This window comes from Varroa jacobsoni, unplaced genomic scaffold (genome assembly GCF_002532875.2).
Source record: "Varroa jacobsoni isolate VJ856 unplaced genomic scaffold, vjacob_1.0 scaffold_309, whole genome shotgun sequence".
Lineage (NCBI taxonomy): Eukaryota > Metazoa > Arthropoda > Arachnida > Mesostigmata > Varroidae > Varroa > Varroa jacobsoni.
In genome coordinates, this window is record NW_019213211.1 from 5,471 (window position 1) to 29,506 (window position 24,036).

General features: G+C 40.9%; 2 long non-coding RNA genes across 2 annotated transcripts in view; one reads left to right on the top strand and one right to left on the bottom strand.

The window, feature by feature from the left end:
- Window positions 1–4,173: 4,173 nt before the first annotated feature.
- Window positions 4,174–24,036, bottom strand: part of LOC111259228 (uncharacterized) — a 69,073-nt gene continuing 49,210 nt past the window's right edge. The window contains exon 3 of the long non-coding RNA XR_015310489.1: window positions 4,174–4,649. This is a non-coding gene — a long non-coding RNA (uncharacterized LOC111259228). The remainder of the gene's footprint in view (window positions 4,650–24,036) is intronic.
- LOC147753675 (uncharacterized) lies at window positions 17,214–19,932 on the top strand. Its single transcript, XR_015310494.1, has 3 exons — window positions 17,214–17,375; window positions 18,141–18,566; window positions 19,764–19,932. It is a non-coding gene; the product is annotated as an uncharacterized LOC147753675 (long non-coding RNA).

The window sequence follows — 24,036 nt, forward strand, 5'->3', positions numbered from 1 at the left end:
ACATGTGATACCGCATAGAGACATTTGGTTAGAGGGAAATGCTTTCAAATGTATATATCAAACATTTGACTATAGTTCCCGGTCACTAACTGCACATTCGACTTGTAGTGAAATTGAACCCCGTGTCCTTACAGTTCCCTGCTAGCTAAGATTCCTCACAAAATTTCCGTCAATGCATCAAGGTCTTCAGGACTGCGCTCTGTATCGTTTGCCTGGTTTTAACAGTTGAACTAGCGATTGCTCCGAGAAGTACGTAACTTTCCGCTAATATAATGTGCAGTGATTTAACCATGCACCACTATCGACAACGGACAACCTTTGGCCCGTCTTAAATATCTCATTGCTCCATATCTTTATTGCCTCCTGTGGGCCAAGTGAGGTGGAAAACCCAGAATACGAAGCACTTAAAAACTTGAGATCTAGCGGCATTGTAAGCACAGCTAATACGAAAAGAGCTACATGGCCGGCCGTATCAGCAGTTTGAAAGGAGTGGTCGAAAGCAGTAACACAACGAACGAATGGACTAAGCCAAATTACAGAGAGCAGGTCGAAACATTGACAAGACGCCGGACAGTAGCTATTAGTTATTTCATGCGACGCCAGAAAGTGTCCTGTTCCTGGTGGTTAGGCTGCAAAGAATCCCGAAAAATAGAATCGGAAAGAAGGTCAGTTTTGTGACAGGGTAATATCCACTTGTAGTGGCGTCAGCAATAGCTACCGGCTTTTCTCAGTAACCTCACTAGTCTTCTTCATCATTCAGTAATCACACCAATGTAAATTGACATAAAAATGTCAGCCCTACGCATCACCGCTCCAAGCACTTCTTTGTGCTCCACTCTCCGTGCCCTCCACAGATCTGTGAATGACCCTTTCCGGTTTCTCGTACCACACAACGGGCTGCCAATAAGCCCCACGACCTATTCAGCTCAAAAGGTTCGCAGCGACACTGTATAGCAGATGATTCTGCAGGCGTTATTGTCAAGTGCCCTTGAAGAAAGCATCGGGTTCATGTGGTGATAATTAAGCCACACTAGAATTTTAAATGTTTTAAATTTTCCAATCCTAAATTTCAAATTTGTCGGACGTAACTATATGGTGCGTAACAAACGCAATAAGTGCATTGTCTATATTGATTACAGACGTCGAAGCCTCTCGGTCAGAACTATGGTTTTCAGGTACTCACAAAAATCCCTGTACAAAAGGCTGCATACGTCATGAATTACATCGACTTCAGATAAACTGCTTAAATGTATTGGCCTTTTGTATATTGGGAGATAAATATTCGTCACTTTTTAAAAATCAATCTCGGTAATTCCAAACAAACAACTTCTATTAAACAAAGACAGTAGTGGATAATAACAGAATAGGCTTAACGCTTTCTGAGATTGTCCCTTAGCATGGACTGTCACAAATCACGTGAACCAAACACCTAAGAATACTAAACTTCTCTTAATTGTTGCAATTATAAGCAAGTTCCTGATTGAAACTTGAGTAATGACCTGCGTTACTGATCCACACTGGTGACATGGCGTGCCCACGATTGTCCCTGTATTCGTACGAGAGCTGCTTATGAGCACGTCGGGGCCAATGGTTTGTGGTTCGAAAGTTTTAAATATCAGCTGGTGCTTTCTAACTTTCTATTATGTATTGTAGTAGCATATAATAGTGGTAAGCTATTTAATATTTTTGACAGTGTATGAACAGTATGTAAATGTATTATCGCTAAAAAAAAACCAGATCGGATTTTTACCGGCTAAGGGTGCGTTAGCCATTTGAAGCTACTATATGAAGAGAGAGATGTTTGCGAAAGTCCAATTGCCGAGATCAGACTCGTCCTAGTTGAAAATTTGGCAAAAATGTTTACGCATTGTTCCATTGCGTCCGAACAACTTACTTAAACCAAATTTAATAGGTTCTGACTACGTTGAAATGGTGGATAGCCTTGGACAAGCAGGCCTGAAAGCGAACCTGCTACGAGCTCAAGAGATATCGACTTTTCCTTCTCTCTCAGTATTAGTTTAAATAAAAAATGTCTCGCTTAGACTCTCAATGATTTGATTGTCTAGTAAACGGTAGAGGGTAGGACACGACGCTTGTCCACCGAGAATATCGCATTCAGTTGTCCTTCAGCGAGCAACTAGCTAGTTTACGGGTATATATATGAACTGTCTTTTTCATTGCTAAATAGCTAAAGGAAACAACTATAAACATGTGGGTAAATCATATGATCGGCTATTGTTGACAACTAATTAGTCTGATTCACGCTGTCTCTGTTAATGCATTCGTCTGGGGGTAGCTATTGAAGCCTTGCAGGCGCAATAATCACGATTAGAACGAGTCGCGACCCTTAGCGCCATGGATATTATGTTGTTGTTGCTATAGCAACTTTGAAGGCGAGCGGACTTTTCAAGTTTTCGAATTATCTCAATGGACTTTTTCGAAACTCGTCTGCTAGACAAGGCGACCATGCCTAGTCGAGGAACGAATTTAGCGACTCCGTTATTTAGTTCGAAAATCTTCGAAATTTTCCTGGAAATCTGTTTTCGCCAAGTGACGCAACGCATTGAAAGTGTAAACTATCCACTTGAGGATAACTAGTCGTGTCTACTGTAAATTTATTCATTTTTTTACCGTTATTAGTAAAGAAGGATTTGACCTTTCTTAACATTGTAGACTTTTTAACATTTCTCAATGAGGCTCAGAGTGGTCCTCTTCAAATTTTCTAGGTTTCTGTTGCCCACCTAACGACTCGGCTTCTGCCATTCCGTAGCAGATCGTTACTGTACGCTTCAATGCAAACTGAGATTACAGGTACTCTGGACGAAACAGAGAACAAGCGGCAGGCTCACCTCCATGCTCATTGACGATTTTTATTACAAAAAAAAAAAAAAACAAATTAGTTTACTGAAATCGTCGATACTACGGAAATCCTAACTGTTGTTTTTCCGTTATTTAAGACCACAGTCGGCCTATAAAAATACGCCTCAAATTTTAAACGTGCATCATAAAAGAATCGTTGAAACTAGGCTACTGAATTTCTAGATGAATAAACGATGATTACAAAATCACACAGGCACAGTCGATTTACCTAACTTTTACGTTAGTAACCGTAATTATTTCTATTTCATTACACTTTAACTTGATTGAATGTTTTCTTTTAAGTGCAAACTTAGGATTGGCAGTAGTTTATAGGAGACTTTTTATTACTACTATACTTCTAGCAAAGTCGTTGTTCCGCGCTGTTACAGAGCGTCTCCCATAGACGTGGTACAGGTGTATCCAGATCTAGAAGATATACCCGACACTGTCTACGGAAGGAGCTTGCAGGTATTTATTCGTCTGTTAGCACAAAGGCAGCGCGAGACAGGCCAAGTTATCGAACGGTATCCACGACAAAATCGCTGCGGCCCCAACAGTTAATACCGACACCAATGGGTCCACAAAGATCACACACGGACGTCGGGGGCTCAGTTTGCACCCAGAAGCGAATAGCTATTTCCGGTAGTGTTTCCGGCGTGTGGCGAGATCATTATGGGACACGGCAAGCCCAGCAGCAACCTGACATCGTTCAGTATAGCGGTGGTGCGTTTGCGTCTGGAGTCTGTATGTAGCGATTCATAACTGGAACCGTTTTTCTATGTTGGGAAAAAGTAACTAGCACTATTTAGAAGTCGAAATCGGACATATTGCTTTCCCCAGAATGTCAAACCAATCATAATATCCCGCCGGCAGACAAATAACTGTAGAATCTGTTTTGAAAAATTGAAGCAAGTGCAAACGCTGTCACGCCTAACGTTCAGTATACGATTGGTTCTATGAATGAAGATCTGGTCATGTTATAGCATAGTTAGAGTTAAGTAGAATGCAAGGGTATGAACACACGCATGTTTTGATAGTAGAGGATAATTATGATCTATGCAAATTGGCTTTGACGGGGATCGGTTCCCCAATTTAAGTACTATTATCTAACTACTGTTGGCGCCTATCGGTCTTCAGGCTTCTACTTTGTTTTATAGTTGAAACCCCCTTGACCAGAAAATCTTGAACCGTCAAAGTGGCAACCGTCACTAGCAGATCTCCTACGACCTTTGGAAAAACGAGTTTCGCCGCTGATAAAAAACTAACTCATCGCGATTATCATTCTGATAATCATAATAATGGGGAAACTGATAGTTAACTTTGATTGTCCAACCACGTCAATTATATCAGTTTATTTGTTTCGAGTAAATCTATGTTCAAGCCTGCCAATATACCTGTCATTTACGCAGTTGGCAGGAGTGTGGAAGCGTCAATCTCATACGCTAATAGTGGGTGATAAAACGGGAGAGAGAGAATGAGTGCATGAGGCGCGGAGTACGTTGGACCAGACGGCTCGTCTGCGGGTATCCGGTATACTGTCCTTCCATGCTCGCACAGGAACTCATTCGCCCCCTCAAGTTCCAAGGCCGTCCCACTGACAGGTTCATTCAGGGTTGAATCGCAGCCGGCCAGAACTACTACTGGTGAGGTGCGCTGGGGGATGTTTTGCACCGGTACCGGCTGGCCTTTTCTCATCGTTGTGCACGTATTCCCTGTTCCACTCCGCTTCGGATCTCTTTACATTTTCGCAACTGCATACTGTGACGTCCCTGCCGTTTCCGTCGGCGGTCCTGAATTACCAAGTGATGCCATGGGAATTAACGGAGAAGAGACTAATTAGATGGACGCTGCAGTGTAGCAGTACCACGTTAGGACTGCGGTGTTGGTGACCAAATTACCTACTTTAGACCATGGTCGGCTAGAAGCTTCAAAGCCTTGAAATGCATCAGTAACCGATGAAGAGTAAATGATGGCGGCCTTAACAACTCCGGTTTATTTCTCTGCAGGAATTTTTTGCTGTGTGACAACCGATCCAGTGATAACTAATACGCATTTAACGTAACGAAGGCATAATTTATACGATATTTTATTATTATCTCAACTTTAATGGATCTCAACGAATTTCGTATTCATTATTTAATCAACGATTCTACGTAACTTTGGTTTTCAATTTAAATTATATATATGTATATAGTAGTAGTAGTACGCTTTTTAATGATCTGAACGAACCGCTTTGCCATATTTTACGCCAAAACTGTATTGACGGTTAACGCTAAGTTGTTTTAACATATGTTCAACGATTTCAACATGCTATATCATCTGTTTCTATCTAAAACTAGCAGATTGATTCGGTTTGTCATGGTGGATCTAACGATTTTTCTTCATTTCGATTCAAAGACCGACACCAGGTAGCCGTAGAGGTGTAATTGGGGTGAATATTTTTAAGGAATAACCGCGATAAAGGTGATTCCTGAGATTAGATAGATGACACACCGAACGAGTAGGACTTTGATGTCGCAACAGCCCGATCACGCCCTGAGGCCATTCATTCACTGCGACAATAATGAGGTCTCCAACCTAGCGATTCTCTCGTATCAAACGATCTGGTTGCCGCTATGACCCGATACGGCTGGCAGAAAAAAAGATCGCATCAATGTAACACTGAAGAAACTGTCCAACAAAATACATATACCCTATGTGAGGTTATCCATATAAACAGAAAATCTTCAAATCTCTCAAAAGGTTCATTATTAAAAGGCAATCGAAGACTAAAGTTGTGAAAAAATATTTTTTAATAAAGACTTTTTTATATAACGAATTTTTAATAAAGGGTTCAAATTTTTAATAAAGGGTTCATAAGTTTTTTTATAAAGCAGCTTTCATTCAATGGCAATTTATTGTTTACTTCATTTGTTTTTTATTTTGATGATTTATTCTATTATTATTCGTATTATATCTTCATGATTTATAAACTTGCGCAGTTTATTTTTTTCAGTATTGTATCAGAAAATTGCGAAATTACTTTGTTTGTCTAAGCACAATGTATTGTAAGATTCCAAGCAATTTCGTTCGTGATTGCTCCATGCAATCAGTCACTTTTCAGGCACGCGTTTGACGCGGCTGGTAAGAAGTGCTAGCAATGAACCTTAGCAATCGGCTTTGAGCTTAGCTCCGTTGCAGTGCCCGTGGGTGGCTATGTTTGCCCTCCAGGCGGATAAAGCATGATTACTACAAAAAGGTTTAAGTTGGGTCTGATTTTTTTAGCGATTGCATTCGCTCTTTGTGTTTAACGATGTCTTTCCCAATGTTATATTTCTTATTCAGTGGGCAGGTGCTGTGCAGCATACAAGGGGAAGCGAATGCTATGTTTATTAAGCAAGGAAATTATTGTAATGACAAACATTTCCCGAAGGGCAAATAAGCCTCTAAAGACAACAATGTTTTAAAAAACCTAACATCCTCTGCTCTGTTCCAATAGCCGTAGTAAATGATGACACCTAGTAGTTGTAAAGTTATGGAGAAAATGCCGGGTGACAATTTTAGCTCGTAAACGTATATACGTAAGAGTATTCAAAAAAATCAATCCGTGCTCTTTTCAATTATTACCTGAACTTCGGCTTCATTCCACTGTACCCCAAGCGAAAAGAATGTTCCTCTAGTATGTTCAGGGACAACATTTGCATAAAAAATTGGTTAATGGGTCGCCTCAAAAATAACTTGAAATACCTCCCATCATTCATCTGAAGTGACTTGGTACTTGAGAAACTTCCCTTTACAAGCTACTGTCAATTGAAACAGGCTGCTCAGAGAGGTGAGGTCTCGCCCTTTTTAAGCACAAGCGCCTGAAAGGGTACGTACGAGAAAGCAAACAAGTCTAACCGGGCAAACAAGACATTTCGACACACCACTTGGTAAAGGCTGACCGTCAGCGCTTTGGGTATTACCAGGCGCGAGGCCTCGGAGACGGCTTTGAATAGCCTAACAGATAATAGATAAGCAGAGATTTTATGAGCTTTGCTAACAGGGGAGTTGGGCTGGCGGATAGAGGTACAAAGTTTGTGATGACGTAGAGCGGTGTAAACTGGAAACCTTCTGCGTCTTCAAGTAAGGTTAGTCACAATGAAGGCTGGGTACTATGTTTGATTATATCGGAGATCTGATGTCCTGTGGCGAAAGCGTCATGAAAACGGGGCAAGTTTAAGAGAGTCTAATGGCAGCCTCAAGATACGAACCAAAATTATTAAGTGTGCGTATGGCAATGGCTATTACGGGATTTACCATCGTGGGAACGCTTACAGCAAAGCACAGCCCAGAAAGCTGGCTTCTGAGCTCTCCTATCTAACCTCACTAAAGTTACTTTAATGTTGAATGGATACGAGTTAGTTAACTAACCTGTACCATGGAATAGTTCGAAGTCAATTACGTCGTTATAGTATCTTTAGTAAAAATTAATTTCCTCTCTGGAAAATGTCATCAATAACCTAGGCAAAATTTATTTTCTATCATTATCCCCTAAGCGAATAGTCCTATTATCGATATGGTGCGTAGTAGAAGACTTAGGCTATAGGCGCGATCCAACCCACTAAAACCATTCTGTGAGACCAAACCATTTTCAAATCAAACGGCTATGGTTTGTTCTTGTCTTTTCCTAACCGACGTTTAATTTACGAATTAATTAATTTATAATAATTAAAATAAATAAGATATACAATAAATAAGAGATTCTCAGGAGTGCAGACTAGTTGTGAATATATAGGAATAAAAAAAAATAATAAAAAGCGGTGCATACCTGTATTCTAGTGAACGTGCGAAGGAAATACACTTTTGTTATACTCAGAATTGTGTTTTGGATAGCATAGAACATTTGACATGTTCTAACAGAGTTTAAACGTATTGCGGCACTGTTTTTCATTTCCGTGAATCACATCCTTATAATGACAATCCAGTATGTCTTAATAGCTGCTACAAGCAAGCAGAACGGTGTGTCTATGTTTAAGTCCGCAAAAACAAAGAAGATTTGATTTAAGTTAACTGATATGAACAATTGATTATGACTGACGGAATCGGTTTGTAGCTAGCCATGACGCTTGTCACTAGGGGCATTGATGCGATCAATAATATAGTGAAAGATAGGAACAACGTAAACTGTTTTAATGTGAGACACGTTCTTATTCGTTGGCCCAAAGAAACAATCGACCAGCGTCCAAGTTTATATGACGCTGAGATTACTAAGGTTGTACACGACGTTGTCCATAACGCACGACTGTGAAAGGCAGTTTGCATCAAGGTGTAGCAACATATGGAGGCGGAATTAGCCTCGGGCAGTCAAATTTAATAAAGTGACTTCCCGCCGCCATCAGCCTCCGATGCCGCGTTTGCACCCCTGGGCCAACTCTATAAGGCAACCCTCTTTCTATTGTTTTTTTTTTTGCTAGTAAAAAAGGAGCCGACAGGTTCAAATTTACAGATATGAACGTATAACTTACAGGTAGTTAGCGGATCAATACGCTCATCGTTTTTATTCGAAATCACATCTATAGTTGTTTGTTGTTTGAGCTCAGCCAAAAAGCACACGTCTTTCAGACGACATATTTGTCGACACGTTTCGTGGTACAATCAGTGAAGAAGCTTCAAGTTTGGCATATGTGTCCGCACTCACGAATAAAACGCGATTTTCTCGTTTCTCTATCTCTGGTCTAAGCTTGCTTTGCACATAGATTTGTTATCAGCAAGCACGACCAAGGGAATCATTATTTTTCAATAAAACTATATGTTTTGCTGATTCAGCCTATGCAGTTGTTATGTTTGCGACCGACAAGATATCAATCACCTCACCAAATCAGAACAGGAACAGGTGAACTGCAAATGGACGATTGATCGTTAACGTCTTCTGTTCTCGGATCCTGCGCATGGCGTCCAATCTTTAACATGCAAATGTCTACATACGTATAACGCAAGAACTGTACGGTTTCTACGAATCTAGGACTAGAATAGGCGGACGAGCTAAAGACGACAGACACATCGTATAGAAACGCTGGTAAGTGTGCTTTAATATCGCCGTTGTAGAGTACAGCCGATCCATGGGACTAGGGCTGAGTGAAGTGGAAATTAACTTGATGGACGGGCAGCCAATGTTACGGTACGCTACAATACATTGTAGAGAGCGCAGCCATATTCCTCTGCTTAAGCGGGCTCTACAAACATAGTGACACGACTAATACTTCATATGTTAAGCATTTTCTGCTTCAAGGGGGCATATGACAAAAAAATGCCGTGACACTTTTTTTTCCCATCGCAGCTTCGCCCAGCTTAGACACTCTCTGCAGTCTCTCGGAAATTCACAAGGGTCGATTATTGCCGGTAACACAGGGCAACAGGGACTCACCCTGTTCCTAGATTATTTAGAGCACGTAAGTCGTATCGTCGACGAGCGATCCCAGGATTTCGATTTGAGCAAAAATTCGTTGATGGCGTCACTTGTTTGGCACAAGAAAATACCACTTTTAAAGAAGATCGCTTAAAATGGATTAGCACGAGTCATTTCAAAAGTTATTTTACTTCGCATTTAACTGTGTGGCCTATATTGGATAGGTCTAAAGGAAAATCACTCCTAGAGTCATATCCCTTTTTGTTTGTGTATTCAGCAAACTTCGTAGTTGTTAGACGCGCTCTGGGAACAGTTGATGCGGCGCAGTGGCCGTGTTTTCCACTAACAAGTTATATAGACTTAATAAACAATGAACAAGTCACAAAAAATGGAATTGCAATTAAAATAACTAATTTTCGATCCTAAGCCGTTAAGTTTTTCTCTTTAGTTATTTCGCTCATTTAGGTTGTAAAACAAAAGATCAGGTATATACTCGGGTTCAGGTATCTCAGGCAGAAACGAATGATCTTATTTTGTGCTAGACTACACCCATAAAATATGGGGGAGCGATATACAGTTTGCGTAAGCCTCGTGGGTAAGGTACTTGCTTAAAAGTTTCAGGCATTAAAAATCAAACTAACACTTGTACCTTCCTTAACTTCGGAAAAAGCAATAGGCGGAGAGATCGCGGCACGATTGGTTAACACTACTTCAAAACCACTCTTCACGCGCTTTATCCTGCAGCTTTTATAGCGCACATTGCAACTGCATACATTCCCTGCTGAAGAAAGCCTTCTGTCAGCTTATCTGTTTAGTCTAGTCACGGGTAACCTTCCGCAAAGTAAAATCCTTCACTATGAGAGTAGCTACATCGTTGTCTGTAACGGTTAGAAAATAATCGGACGATACAGCAAGTTCTCAGAAGTTTGTCTGAAAAACAGCCCGAACATAGGCTGTACATTATGGTCGTCGCTCGAATTGCGCAGCCTGCAAACGAAGCTAGATGGTTTTTGACCCAGAATCCGTGCGTTCGGTAAAGTATCGCAAAGGGTAGTCGATTAGGGATCCGGATCGTTGTTTATATCAGATACTCAGATTAAAAGTAAGGTGTGTGACTCAACAGCCGGTCCCGTCAACCTGAACTAATATCCGTCGCCTGGACTGCATCTGCAGTGTTTGCTCTCTTCGTGGGAAAGCGTGCAGATTGCAAGGCGAGAAAACAACTCAGCCACTCAGGCCACTCGACAGGATCTGTGGCGCAGGACCTGAATCGCTGCAGCTGCTGCTGTACAAGTAATCGAAAAGATGTTTACGGACATAATTTTTAGAGCCTTGTCGAAATGATGGCAGGAGATTTCTTCTCTTTCATATTGGAGCACCTTAAAGCATTATGCCATCGGGAGTCCGACATTGTTTTTGGTCTTGGCAGCAGTCGAAAGGATTCTGAACCCGTTTTCGCTGCCGTTGCTAGGGTGTGTTTCATATAGGAGCTTTCTATAAGATTTTCATCAAATCGAATCCATAGATATTTAGCTGGAAGATTGCTGTTCATGGGGTGTCCACCAGGGGCGATATGTAGTGATCTTGGGTGATGCTTTTATCCGTTGAAAAGGGTGCTTTTGTTTTCTATTAAAGAGAAGATTAGTTCAGGCCAAACAAGACGTTGAATAATATCTATAAATGCTTTTTTTTGTTGCATCATGCATTCTTCTGAGTTATGTGAAAATTGTTTGCGTAAACAACCCATTCGACCGATAGGAAATTGGTGAGGCAAAGTATTTCTTTATATCCAATGTTTTAGAGCATGGGTTTTAAAGCCATTGGATCGGGTCTTGAAGAATGCCTTTGGAAATTTGAAAATTACGTCAAGCATTGCGAGGTGTCTGAAGCTAGGACTAGCATAAAGTACTTTATGAGGAGACAGAAAGATATTAATCAAGTCCTAGACAGATCAGCTGTAATCGTCAAAATAAGGCAACGTGTTCATTGCGGCTCTTTAACTCCTGTCTCTTTCGTGGCATTTAAAATTTCGCGTATTGTGAATTGTGTATTTTGTTCCGTGCAGATTGGGTAAGAAATATTCCTTTTCGTCCACTTTCTTAATGAAATTCATGTTCAAGGTTTGCTTTAGCAATTCAAAGGCCTAATAATACTCTACCGGGTCTATAGACTGAAAGCTCATTTAGTGCTCTGCTTGTTGTGAGTAAAGACGGGCTATTTTCCACTGAACAAAAAAGGACCCAATGTGTAAGAGGCGTGACCATTTATCGGAATACAGAGGGGTGGTTTCTCCTAAAAAATATATATTGCTTCCGCAGAAAGTTCGTCGAGTCCCAGAAGTCGTCGAAATTTCATACGTTTGAAGACTTTCTTCGTTTCTGTGCACGTTAAAGTTAAAGACGTCTGAGTTTCTGAAGTAAGGTCTATCGTGCAGGGCTAAGCGTATGCTTGCTGTATTGAAAACATGGAGACCACGCATATTGTAGGTTGTATCTTACAAGTTCATAACCCTGATCGCAGGGCATTTCTTTGGCCTAGTCGCATAGACGGTCCCAGTAGGCTTGCTTATAATTCTTTCTTTAAGGTCGACGTGCTTCTTTGTGTTTTTCTCAGGGTGTATTGAAACCCGGTAGAAGGGAGTGTATCGCCGTTTTTAACTGGAGGCATACGAGTGCCCCTCTGGTATTATATATATTTAGCCTATTATCGTACAACTATTTAAATTGGTACACTATGTAGATTTCAGAAAGATCTATTCTAAGATTAATGTGATATGATAGATGATAAACACTGAGATATAAAATGTATAATGACGACAGTTCTGGTTACTAACGTTTAACGCAGTGATCGCTTTAAATCTATAGTATCACTGCTTCATGGAATGCCTCATGCAGGGAACAACCGCTCTTGATCTGGTTGTTTCTTCTAGCATTTGATCATGCCTTTGAGTCACACGTATGTAGCCTATATTTATATTTAAGCATCGCTCACAACTTACTCATTTCACCGCATCGTGGGGAACATTGCGCTAGTTTCGGATGACCGGGTCTGCACGCTGCGCATGTTACTTTTTTTGGAGTTTTGTAATGATGAAGTGAATAGATCAGGTTCGAATGCAAATTAGCACCACAGAATTTTTGTTGAAACCTATGAAAATCGTAACTATGGTGAAGGGTAGTTATAACTAAGTACGCATGCGGAATAAAATGTTGCGGTTCTCAAAGCGATGTATTTCGAAGTCATCGACTTTCTACCGTTTGATCCTGTGAAAAAGGTTTAACGGGCAGAAAGTAGAGTCTATCGTAGAAGCTTCGTTTATGATTCCCGTTGAGTTGCTAAGATGGGCGTTGAGGAAGCAGCGCATTCAACGTTTTGCGGAAATTTAGGTGGTGAACATTAAAATCGGTGCCGCCAATTACGAATGATTGCTCTGTCATACGTATATGAGACTCGCTAACACGAAACGGATGTCTCTCTGGGTGTACATGGCAGCATGTTGGACACTGAGCACCAAGTAGACAGTGATATTCTGTTGGACTATCAACGGGGTACATATCTTCATTACATGAGAACAAAGTAGAAATTCATATCCTATTTGTGCTTCTACCTTGGACAAAACTCACTAAAGCAAAGGGAATCCTGAACTAATAGCGTTGAAGCATTTTCGAAACAGAAAGACAAATAGAAAAAGAAAGAAAATACTAGAGATGGCCAAAGTATGAACAGGGTCTTGAAGAAACAACCATCAACAACGAAGATCGACATCAGATAATGTTTGCGTTGCGCTGCAAACTCCACCTCTCCTGAGAACACTAATGCTGTTAAATGGGAATAACTGTGGGTGTCCTTCTCCTATCCGCAAAGCTGGACTCGTCAAGCCTATAACGATCACGCTGTCCGCGCCTAGAACAAAAGTGGCTATCAGCCGGACACTGGTTCACTAGAGTCTGGCGTTCTGCCAGCGAAAACGAACCACCTCCGTTACTTATTGACCGTGGTCAGTCACCGACGGTTTGTCCCAACAACAGAATATAAACAGTACCAGCATTCCAACTAGAGCGACATAGTCCGCATTATACTGAGTTGTTACTACCCACGCCAGAGACGCTTACCTTACGGGCCAGCTAGTTTGCTGCCTCTGGCCCGACCCATCGAGTTGCTTACCGTTCGTCGTATTGTAGTGGCATTCATACAGCATTGTTTTAACCCCAGTTGTTCTTCATAATAGTCGTATAATTGTCGATGAAATTTTGCGTTATTTACTAAGAGCGGTTTTAAAATAAAAACAACACTTTTGTATTTCCCTGGTAACAGTTTGTTAAGTTGCGTGGCAAAATATACTTACGCCAAAGGGAACTTTGATAGATAGTGCTATCTACGATACGATGGCGCACTACAAGTAACACTCTTGCAACATGCTATTATTCGTACAACATAACAAATATAATAATCAAATACAGAAGTCTTGGTAACACCGTTTATATATTTAATTAGCCGATATGAACTGGCATAATTTAACAGTGAGTTATGACGTTTCTATATAAAAGATGTTTCGAGTTTTACGTCTGGTACTGCCTGAGAACTGCTATCACTATTACTATGTTATTGCTACCATCTCTATTAGTGTATTATAAGCTTCACCATATGCAAAATCGAGCGTGTCGAGCGATAGTTGCGGCGACACTGGTATTGAAAATCGGCGACAACCCGTCATATCCGCGTAATACTGCTACTGATGGCGGCGGCAATGTTTAAAGTTGTAGTAATAATAGAAGCAAGCCTAACCAATTCTAGCTGGCGTTCTCTGTTTACGTGACGTTCATACTAAATTCGTGCAGTAACATCGGTAACAGTGATACCGACAGTGGCAGAAGCAGTACCAACCTATCTCTATTTACGACGCAATGTTTGCAGGGAAAACAGACGCATCTACGTCAAGGCGAACTAAAAGTTCGCTTGTCTGTTTGGCCACGCGCTCACTGACTACTGAACTACTACACACTGAAACTCACTGACTACCCCTATTCCCTTCAGCCTACAATCCCTTTTCAGTCTCTTACTACACTCCGCCCCCTTTATTTAGACTTGCGACCACCGCATGTGCTGCAACTCTTATGGCATTGTCATGCTCTGTATGTGGTCAGGTGTCTGTACCAGGAACTCCCCCACTTCCCAGGGATTAGTCCCCTGATCCGTTCGCTGGATCGCTTTGTTCTCTCTCTTTATGTTTATCTCTCCTTACAACGAATTCCACGAAGCGTACGCGGACGCTTACCTAAACTCACGATGTTCGGCGCAACTCGTACACGTGCGCTCACAAAATGTTCTCGGTAAAAGCACAATATATGGAAACGGGATGCACTTTGATGCTTCGTCCACCCAGCCGCTGGCTTAATATCATCTAAACTATGTACCAAGAGAACTTAGCAAAGGGTAGATGAGCTTGACTGTGCCAGCGGAAGTTGTCTGATCGTTTACGTCGGTTGCTTTATCAGCCATTCAGCCGACACGCACATCAATCTATAGTCTAACTCAGTTGGTTATACGTATGACATGTTTATAGGGTAACTTTGAGACTGCCACATTACTGCAAGTAGGTACGATGTTCCATGTTTTAAACAGAGGACATTTTATACTCCATACAAGATGTCTTATTTGGCATCTCCTTAGATACTGACAAAAGGCGTATAGCAGTCTGTTTCTTTCTTTCTTTCTTTCTTCGAATAGCTCTTATAATTATTTGATTCTTTGGTCGCATAAAACGCTTAGCTTTCACATGTCCTTCTGAGACATCGGCTATAATTGAAAGATTAAGATGACGCTCAGCACCGCGAGCTTTTCAGTTTGTAGGTGGAAAAAAAAAACAGGACCTTAGATGGGCCAAAGTTTGACAGCCGTAGAGGGGCGATGTGCTCGTAGAGAACTATCTAGTTTAGTTATCACAATAAAGCCTCCAAGAAAGTCTTTGGATTGCTCATTAAGGCGTTCACTTGATGTAATCTATGGGATACGATATTTTGTCATGGTGGGCAAAATTCAAATACGACTTTGAGCGCCATCACTTAACGGATTAAATATGGCGACCACACGAATAATGCTTTCTTTTAAGTGGAGTGGATGAGCAAGTTTTACTGTGTACCGTGCGACAATACCAGCTTCTGTCGCAGTATTGTGTGCAAGGAATGTTTTTAATCTATGAATCAATTCAACTTCAAGTTGAACTTCTACTCTATTGTATCTAAGATTATTTAGTGGTGTTTTTCCATCACGTTTATAATCTTGATTATCTAGTTGACTGAAATAGATAGTCAGCCATTTGTAATTAGTTAACGATGCCTAGTAGAAGTAAAAACATTGTTACTATTGAAATAAGTTAGGAAGAAAATTAATATCGAACAGCCATATAAGTTAAATAAGATGATGACTATTGTCGTCGTTATATATTATACAATGGATACTATTGTCAAAAATAATCAAACAACATCCAAGTTCCATTCTGAAAAACTGATCCCCATTAATTATACTTCAAGCAAATTAAGCTACCTGATATTATAGAAAGAGTGCTTCGTTACGGGAGTTAGCGTCTCTTCCGTTTCGCTCGAGATGAATGAACTATATCTGATAAAATCAGATGGGCCAGAGTAATTGTCAAGAAGACGTTAATTACAATGCGCATGGACTAGTGGATCAATTGCTGCGCAAATTTACCATGGGTTTTTTGGACCATTTTCTCTAACTCGCCAACTTAAGTCGATTCGGATATATCTGTGTAGTGTGCTTATTGACATGTTTAAACGTGTTAATGTTCTTGTTTTTTGAGGATATCTCAGGCTCTGTAAAAAAAAAACATCTCGGGAACATCTCAAGAGTTCCGCAGAGTTATCGTAGCAGCCTATTTTAACTGGAAACAGAAAGTAGATTGCATTTCAAGAGGCATTGTACCGGCACCAAAAAGCGAAATATATAAATTCGGTGATTTATGACGTCAGTCTCTGTGTAGTATGAATGTCTATGAGACCTTTAAACAGCACCTGTGCGCTCAAAATAATGTGAGAGCTAGGCTCAAGTCAATGCCTGTCTGTTTTGCCTACTGCTAATCATACAAGATACAAAAACACAAAAGGTATATAAGATATCATACTGAATATGAATGAAAAGCTCTATGGTTCTTCTAATATGCTTCTCTAATGAAGGCTGGTAGAATTGGAGAAGATACATAAAAGATAGGGTAGCTCGACCAATTGCCGTCGAAGCTAAAAGGGTCCGAATCTGTATATTGCCTCCCTGAGAGCTGGCTAGTCATCCCAATGTTGGGCAAATCCGTTAGGCCATGCATGATTTGTTCTATACGACGCCCAAAATCGGTACGTTTAGACTAAACGTATGATGTCAAAGCAAGTCGTCCTTTAATGGTAAAGTAATTAAGGCAGATCAAAACTACGTCTAACGAAAATGACAGTTCTATATAGGAAAAAGTATAGCATTTTTTTTCAGTAGCAACTTTATACCTATACTTTATCCTAGCTAACTACTTTTCTGTGCAAACAAACCTTATATACGTCGCCGACGAAAAGTTCAGGCTAACTGTCAGCGAAAGGATAGAGCTGAGTCAGACGGTTTTTGTTGTTTTCATAATCGGCGCTTGTCCTTGTAACCTCCATGGAGAACTCTCGTTCTGTATCCTTATTGCCGCTTACGTGCCTTCCGAACTACAATTGCTCAATATAGGCCAGCCGAAACAATGCACTGTTTTCATTAGCGGCAAAAACAATATCAACAACGACAACGCATTTCGTAATTGTCGCAAACGGTGTCTATTGCACTTCCAGAGCTTTCTGTGGCATAGGTGCGCCTTCTTTCGAAGTTTTTTTCCCGTCGACGCGATGACGAGCAAGACAAAACAATAGACGTTCGGTCGCTTGAGCGTCAGCGCACCAATGGACCGCATATATATATATATACGTAATCGAATTAGCTGTAAGGGACAGGAGGCCTACAGTATAGCATTGCACAGTATTCTGTTACCAACTGCATAGACAGATATTGCTGAAGTTGCCCCCTAGGCCACATGTGATTTTTTCTTCGTCCTTTTATTGCTCCTGGTCGGGATTTTTCGAAGAGTTAGGAAACACAGGCAAGAAAGCCGAAGGTAAGGACTAAGCAAACAAACATCCGAGCTAAACGAATAACCTCTGCTTAAGGTATACAGAAAACAAACCAGTTTACGTCTTCATAGTAGGCGTAACTACGAACTGACCGAAGAAATCCCTCGATACGTCATAACTTGGTTTCTTATGTATACGCATATCCGTCACGTAAGTCGCGTTATGTAATACTTTTGAAATATCCGGCGTAGTGCTATTGTTAGACCGTGTATAGGATTTTGGGTTTTACGTCCCAAGACGCCTCGCGGAGCACGGAGTGAAACGTGAATACACTTGATTTTCAATCTAGATTAGGTTTCATAGGCAAACACAATACTGCTGCACTACTACAACCGCTCTGATAACATTGTTGGACTGTAATGTTATTAATCTATTAGTTCACATGTAGATAATAGCGCTATAAACCGGCTCGGAATCGGCCTGCTAACTAGAGAGAAACTTCGTTACCCATACACTGCGTCAGTGTTTGGTAGAACGATTAGTTCCGCTAGGGAAAGTTGTACCGCACAAGATATTTAGACGAAACTTTAGCTCAATTCACTTAGTACTGATTCGCCTAAACTATTGTAAATAGATAAATAGAATAATAAACCAGAGTTAGGAAAAATCACTCGCGGCGCTGGTTAGAAGATACCAACTTCTTGACTCCTTTCCTTTTTCGTTCTCTCTCTTCGTTTGTTTACCTGTGTCAAACAGTCTTCTGACCCTCAAACTTTTCATGAACCGTATGCCAACGCCTTTCCCTTCAGTCGTTTACAGATTACTGCTGACATCAGTGGAAAGCAGTCTCACTCGTTGGCCATTATTATCCGCTAGAGGCGTTTATCATGTCCTGTGCAATCGGGGACCGGGAGAGAGCAGCGGAAGCTGGGAACTAGGCCACAAGTGCGCTTACGTGAACGGCGGGGGGCGACGGTGACATAGTGTAACGCCAATATGACCAGACGGCTCGCCCCGCTGCCCATTCAAACGACCGCGACGTGGTCGCTACAGTGCGTGCGTTGTCGCCCACCTCCCATCGAAACGATCTTGACGTTGCGCTGGGTCGCAAAAACATATTTCTAAATAACCCTTCTATACCGCGGTAGCGTCTCGTATCAACAGCGTATGACACCGTCTGACTTTGCTAGACTTCGTTTGTGCTACAATACTGCCCTTTACGGTTTTCGAGTCAGGTAACCGAGTTAGCATAGTAGAACAAAATTGGAAGTTGGGTATGTTTAAGGTAAGTTTAAAGAGATCAGGTAAAGTTCGTAGAAATGGCCGCTTCTTCAATACTGATGATGAATGAGGCAGTTCATTTGCTGCGAATGGAAAATGCTGCGACAGGGAGACTCGCCCCAAACGACATTTACGTTCTATTGCGCCCATCTAAAATAGTTCACGTAATATCTGCGAGCTGACTTCCGCATCAATCTTTGACAGTTGTTTACTAAGCTAACCATTGCTGCCATGATGAATAAGGGAAGCATATGAAAGATAATCGTTCATGTGCATTTCAAATAGAATATTAGGTCCAGCAATACTGCACAGCAGCAATGATACCGATATTTTGGAAAAGTACTCTGTCTTTCTGGGCATTGACTACATCGCTTGATACCGGAAAATGGGGTTTGTTAAATAAAACTTTCCGCTTTGCGTCGTTCGTTTCACCGAAAGTCTCGGCCGTTCAAATAGCTCGATCTTTTAGCCAGAGAAGAACAGCCCGACCTCATTATCAATTCGCTCATTCTGTTGAATGGAAAAACTCGTTAGACACCTTCTGTACCTTTTGTACGAACATTCACTCGGAACCAATTCAGCTTTGTTATCATCCCTACATGAGGGTTATTGCGCAAAAATCTTTTACTCATAGAAACCGCTCTCTAGGAATATCTATGGGGAGGTGACATAAATCTGCCAGACTAGTTTAGTTTACACCCTTAGAAGCGGATATACTGTAAATGGCTCAACAACATATAGATAAAATAATTAATGTAAAATTATTGTCTGAACATAGGTAATGTAACAAGCCAGCAGTATTCTATTGCGTAATATATCATTTTGGGTTCCTTTTGATATCAGACTTTCCCAGCGGGTAAAGAACCCAACCCAGTCCGTATAAGAAAATCACAGCTGGTAAATCATTGATGTAAATTACGCTAAACTCTATTAGATCACGTATTCATCTTACACGTGAATGCAGATATCTGCCATTTCAGTTTTTAAGATGCTTAATCATTACTTTTCGATATTTCCCCTCGACACGAAACGGCCTACAAACGACAATTTCACGTCACTCCTGAAAATGAATATACACTGGAAACATCGATCTTTAATGTGGATGTTAATTACTGAAGAAAATCCACTTATCTCTTTCGTATGTATCCTAGTGTATTTCAGAGAAGTTAGATCGCTTCGTGGACATAGGACTCGAGCCTCATCAACGTTGGCCTGATGATACCCATGGGAGCCGAGACAAAAAGCTACGAGCATATTATTCATTTTCTGGAGCAGAACTAGTGTGAATGACAAGACGAATATTTTAATAAATCAGCAGTCTGAAATAACAGGGATTTGGGCACATTTTTCATATTCACTGTTCTAAACGTCTGTTTTACAATGAATTGCCGCGTAAGGTATGACGGCGCTACGAACAAGTTTGCTCTGTGATCTAATTCTGTACACATGTATTGCATCGTCGCTAATAGACGCCGATACTACAACATATATATATGAGAATTTCGTTTCGAGAAGAGCGTTAGATATGGACGCGAAACCCGTCTAGTTCTATTTATTATAAACTGTTGAAAGACAAAGCCCTGTCTATATCTCAAACGCATGTTAGCACCTTTGCATCTCCTGCTGTTGTGGGTTCATCTGTGCGATTTGAGCGTATCTCTCTTCCTTCCTTCCTTCCTTCCCATTCAATGTCATAAATAGAGGTCGTTTCTCGGCCCAGTAAACGCAACAAGTTCAACCGAGATTGTTTCCTATCTCCGCTCGGCTTACCCACTCGAACGTTTACGTTTTCTTTTCCAATGACTTTCTTGCTGCTTCTTGTGTCAATTCCATTTGATTCAGGCGAACACTCGCCGAAGATTATCATCATCAGAGCATTTATAGGCAAAGTGAAGTGGTCGATTTTTTTTAGGTTCGTAGTTGAGTTTCGTACGGTTTTTCTCAGCGGACACACTCGTCTCTATGGAAAGAATCAGAGTCTTCAAAAAGTTACTCCCAAACAATCTGATGGCTAGCTGTAGTGTTTTGCGAATACGATCACAAGTAGTTACATCTTCTCAAATACAGTGACGTTTAGCTGCCGTCGAGATAATTTGAGGATGAGAAAGAGGCTAACTTACGTAGCCAACTGTACAACCGCTTATATGAACCCTCCAACGAGAGACACTGGTTTCCAACAAATTATATGATAGTCACATTTACTTCTACGCCAAACACTTTAAACTTGGTTAGACGTGATACGTGCCTTCGGGTGTCGATCGTAGATACTCTTCCACGCAGCTCTTACTCAGTAAACATTATCATTTCAAGAAAAGACCATTAGACGAGCTCTATCTGAAGAACTCAATCAGAATTCGGATTTCATCTCTACTGTGATCGTACGTAGCGGAAACAAACACACTTGTCGGCCTGCATCTGATCCACATGTGACGTCTCCATGGATCATAGTCCTTGTGAGGGTCGCCACGCCCTCTCTTCTCACAATCTTGTCGTTAGTCGCCTTGCTATTTCCTCCAACCTGTCAACTCGATCTCAAGAGCGCGAAAACATCGAATTTTTCCAAGTTAGATCGCAGCCGACAGAATCGTAGTTTACGGCAGCAAGCCGCTGCAGCGTTGAACAAGCATCAAAGACGCGGTTTTTTGATCACGTACTTTAGTGGCCGTCGGCGTTCAGTAAGGAAGTAGTTCGTCGGCTGTAGAGACACGTCGCTAGCCATCCTCTTGCTTCTTGCTCGTTGGCTCCTTTCGATGATACTACTACTACTACTACTACCACTACCCACTACGAAAACTGGCACAGCCTTAGTGCTCTCTCCCGACCTGAGACACCCGTCACGTTCTCCTGTGACTTCTGAAAAGCCATCCAATTTCGCTTACTATCTCAGTGTGCTCAGCCCTCTTTGGCTTGCCATTTGGCCATTTGCCGGAACCCGCCAAACTAGAACCCAAGCAGCAAATTATCGAAAAACTGTTGCGCGGGGCCGCAGACCTAAAGATACTTCTTATGACACGTATATAAGAAAAGTAAACTCGTTCAGGTAATAAAAATCGTATCAGAAAGAATCATGCTTTAGGTAAACTTTCAGACAGACGACAATAGGAAAGATAGTTGCATGACTATTCCGCCATATTGTATTCGCGATAGTCTGCGTTTTGATCATTTAAAGCTTAGTATTTGTGAAGTGTCAGTACATTTAGCCGTTGATTCAGCAAAAATTCTCGTTGGAATACACACCAAGCTTATGACCGATGGAAGAGTGAAGACTACTAGTATGTGTTTCATATTGCATCGCTTTTTATTAATATTCATATCTGACGGTAGCTTCAATGGATGATAGTTCTACTAAGCAGACATATCGAAACATTCTGATACGCTTCATCATAAAATATAACTATCTATTATTATTAATTATTAACAAATTATCCCTATTTACCTATGACCGGTTTGATAAAAATATAGCAACATTTTTACTAGGGTGCATATACGCTGACTTAGACGTTAGGCTAGCGATGCTATATATTTGTTCAGTTGTTGGGATCTTTTTTTATAGGTCAGCTTTAGCCTATGCCATAATTTTATACTCGTAAATCTGTAGTTGGTATTAACAGCGTGAACGCACTTTATTGAAGGCAGATTATCGTAAACTGAAGATCATTTGTTCTACGAAAACGAAAGTCGCTTTGGAAATAATGAAACGAATGGAATATCTGAAGGTATGAATCATATAAATAGTCCTATAACAAAATCTAAATAGCATATTGTTGCCCTCTCAATGTGTATTTGGATTGAAGAACCCAAATAAGTTCGAATCTCTACATCATTGAGATGATCTACAAACCCCATACAGGATCGATAGTATACGCAAGTGAAGATTATTGGTCGGTTGTATTACATTCTAATTTAGCAGAAGATCACAAAATGATTTTGCGTCGTCACTATCGGCTTGTCACTTAATTGTTTGCAGGAAATATATTCAAGCTTTTTGTTTCAAATATGATGAAGGGAGACAAAAGAACGAAAAAACAAAAGGCTTACGTTAGTTAATTTTCGCCGAGGGTTCTTTGACAAACAAGACAGTGAATGTCGAACTATCCAGCGAGACCCCACTAAGCAACTATCTCACTAACGAATCACCACCGAATAGCTGCGTATGGCTAAGAAAAAGACTCCCACACTAAGCGTTTAAGAACAAATCCCTTTTGCCTTCCTACAGGATTACCAAGGGTGAGCTTAATTTAATTACAGACAAGAGAGTTAACGTCGTCTTGCAGTAAGAAGGGCAAACTTTGCTCATTAAGTGCAACAGGTTCCTATTCCTGGTAGCGTGGCCAGAAACAGACAAAGCAACTACTAGCCGCAGCAAGCATTGTCTTAAAATTAGTCTTTGCGACCCTCTTTCATATGGCAAAAATAGGAACTGTAGTCCGAGCTTGAAATGCCTAGTTTTATCACTTGCACCTTAATCTATTACTTTTTTCCTGTACTAATAAGTGCAATTCTCCGTGCGCGACCAAGCTTTTTGATAATGAACAAAAAAAAAAACCGCTCAATAGCTGTGATGAATTGGTTTGAAAAGGTGCCGAAAATTATGGCGTGGTAGCCTACGAGGTCAAGATACTTTCTTAACAAGTAAGAGACCTGGGGTTCGTTTTTTTGAAATCTTTTATTTAGTATTTAATATCACTCCGTAATATAATAACCGCTAAAATCCACATTATAGCAAATCATATTATAATGGGATAATGCCCAATATTGGTCCTTTCACTCGAATAGAAACTGATCAAAACTGACTGTTCAAAAAGCGCACCATCATACATTAGCATCAGCCAGCAATATCCTCATAATTATGAAGCGTTTTCGTGGTGTTTGCTCGATCTAAAGTTCTTAGCACGCAGCTGTAGTACATAGCCGACGTACACGAAACAAAATAGAAAACTTCGCCCGCTAGAGGATTGTGGCAGATGTGCGCTGTGTTTAGATCAATGGATAGCCAATGGTTTTGTGCCTGCCTTTGCCTGATTCTCCAGGAAAAGGAGATACGAATGGCCTCTTGCCCGTTCGTCTTTGCCGAACATCTTTGTTGTCGAATTTGGTGAGCAATCTAACAGGTTGCCTAACCGGCGTCTCTTCTCTCGGATTTGTTGCTTCTCCCCACGAGGGAATCCCAAATCATTTCGGTCTCGTTTTTTGCAGTTCGTTTTATTCTAATACCACCATTACCGAAGAGAGTAAAGCTGAGTGGTGATTTTTATCAGCTGATGCGCGGCGCTCATCCTCCTGGACGCCTGTTAGCTAGTTTTATTAGAGAAAAAAAGAGCTATAATAGTACCACGACCACCGCCATCGTCAGGAGACGGAAATCGACAGTGTAGTAGTAGACGACACGTCGTATTTGCTGCTAGTGATGAAAAAAACGAACGA